Below are 2,585 nucleotides of genomic sequence, written 5' to 3' on the forward strand. Positions count from 1 at the left end.
ATCTCCCCCAGAGAGGAGACATCCCCCGTCCCAAGAGCCAGGTTCTGCAGCTGAAGGTCGGGTCGACGGGAACCCGTCCCTCAAGCACAAATTCTTGCCAGGAATTTCTCGTRACRACACCTTATTGGGTCAGACTGAACCAGCACATTCAACATAATTCATTCCTTTTCAGCAACATATCTTAATGTGAATTAACTTTTAACTACTAACATAATTATATTCCTCAACCCCTGAAGCACCACCCAGATTCCAGAGGACGGGACGGTTTAGGTCAGGAGTTTAGTGAACACGATGAGAGCGACGCCTGCAGCCGCTCCAAAGCCCAGGCCAAAACTCAAGCCGCTCACAAAAGACTCTCCACAGTTGGTTAAAAAGCCCCACACACTCCAGCTCGGACGCTGCCGCTCTCCATTCAAATGGCCAAGAATAGCTTCCACCATTTCATCTTCTTCAGATGCATTTAAGTTATAAGACCGTTTAATCTTTTTCACCAGTCCTGCAGTTTCATGGAGTAACTCCTCCGTACTTAAACATCCTAACCTCCTCCTTTCAACCCGGATGTAAAATTCTTTAATGTCGTCAATGAGGTTATTATCCATGTTTAACGTTTTCTCCAGTCTTTCTTCAGAGCTCGAATGAAAGATCTTGGGAAAGTTCAAGTACTTAAACTGTTTTATGATGTCATAACAAAGGAGAATGGTATTATGACATCACAGGGAGATTATGACATCACAGGGAGAGTGATGTCATAATTGACATATTTGCATTTGCATAAATTTATGCATTTTTATAAAATATGCTTCTATGGTTTTGTTTTTTACATGTTTAGAATGGAAATATTAATGGATGAATCATAACTTTTATCGACACACGGAGCATAAAAGCATCCGACTGATTTTATTCTCTTTCAGCGCCTAAAGGAGACGTTTTAAGCAGTTTCTAAAAAGTCTGAGCAGCGTCTGAGGAGCAGGAGGGCAGCAGCTGATCATATGGACTGAAGACTCTCCCTGAATCTCAGCATGTCTCTGTGGCCTGATACGTTTCTGTTTCTCTGAGGAAAGAGCCTCAGAGTCTGACAGAATCAAACATGTAACTCTTCACTATGAGCCCTTTGTCTGACAGCGTGTGACTCTTTCTCCACCTGGTGAAACGTCTCAACGTCCCGTTTGGCTCTGAAGAGCCCAAAACTAAACGGGGAGACAGACCTGGAGCAGACACTGTCCCTGTCCGGAAACGTCCTGAGGCTTTTACAGATGTTCACATCATTCATGTCGTCTTCATGTCATTCAAGTAGAAACAGACGGGGCCCCAGGCCTCCGGGGCGCTGGGTCCAAACCACCAGGTCCCCTTAATGAAGAGCATGTAGGGAAATCAAATGTTAATAAAGGGTTAAAAACAGCTAAATGTTAAAAAGAATAAAATATTAAGATGATATGTAAAAGTTAATGAGCTATAAAAGAGTCAAATATTAAAAGAATATTTTAAAATGAATAAAATGTAAAGATAATATTTAAAAGTTAATAAAACATAGAAAGGATGCAATGTTAAGAAATGAAATGTTAAGATAATTAATTAGTATTTAAGGGTATAGAATATAAAACGAATAGTTTCAAACCAACAGAGTAAATAAGCTTCACATGCAGCCGATGGAAATATAATGAGATGAATCAAATCTAACCAGTTCAGTCTAGACCTATCAACGTCAGATCCGTTTCTGCGTGTCCAGATGTAGAGGCGGAGCAGCTAGATAGGAAACCCGACAGCCAGGCTTCAGAGGCGTTTCCGCTGTAAACTGGTCCACAGTCTCACTTCCTGCCACACCCAGAAAGGATTGGACTTTATTCTGCGACACAAAACAACTAAAGCACAATTAATGGATTTATATAATGAATACTAAAGGAGAAATATGATTTTTTTTATCCTAGATACTAGTCCTGCCCTCAAACTCTAGAAAGCTGCAGCTCCACCATCGTCTTCTGGTTCTGGGAACCATCTGATGGACAGGTGGGTTCTGTTGGTACCGCTGCTCTTCTCKGTGTTGGAGGTRATGCACTGACCAGCCGAGGACCTCAGGCAGGAAGCAGCAGCATCCACAGGTGATGAGGAGAGCAAGGAGGAAAGATTCTTTCAGGTTGGCCACCATCTGATTAGTAAACATGTTTTTTTTAATGCTCCTCCTTGAAGATTTTTCTTTTTTGCTAAGCCAATAGAGCAGTGGTCCCCAAACTACGGCCCGCGGGCCGCATCCGGCCAGCCTCCACATTTGGTCCGGCCCCCTGAAAAATACCAGAAAGCATTCAGAGTTTTTTCCATTTACCGTATTTTCCGGACTATGAGTCGTTTATATGTGGATTTTTCTTCAACCACCAGGGGGCACTTTAGCAGGAAGTGAATCATTGGAAGTCTGGTTACTTGCGCGCCAACATTGAGCCCACAAACATCAAAATGAGTAAGAAACAGATCAGATGTCTTTGTAAAGTTTCTCTGCAAAGAGGAAAAGGCCCAGAGAAGAGACAGGAGAATGGATTTATCCTGGACCGGTAGGTGAGTCCCACATTACAAGCCGCTCTGCATAACATGCGGCG

General features: G+C 42.7%; 1 long non-coding RNA gene across 1 annotated transcript in view; it reads right to left on the reverse strand.

Moving 5' to 3' along the window:
• LOC108166802 (uncharacterized) overlaps positions 1-2,214 on the reverse strand; it is a 4,911-nt gene extending 2,697 nt beyond the window's left edge. The window contains exons 1-2 of the long non-coding RNA XR_001777195.1: positions 1,679-2,214; positions 1,206-1,347 (exon numbers count right to left, since the gene is read on the reverse strand). This is a non-coding gene — a long non-coding RNA (uncharacterized LOC108166802). The remainder of the gene's footprint in view (positions 1-1,205; positions 1,348-1,678) is intronic.
• Between the last annotated feature and the right edge of the window lie 371 nt (positions 2,215-2,585).

Source organism: Poecilia reticulata, linkage group LG13 (assembly GCF_000633615.1).
Source record: "Poecilia reticulata strain Guanapo linkage group LG13, Guppy_female_1.0+MT, whole genome shotgun sequence".
Classification (NCBI taxonomy): domain Eukaryota; kingdom Metazoa; phylum Chordata; class Actinopteri; order Cyprinodontiformes; family Poeciliidae; genus Poecilia; species Poecilia reticulata.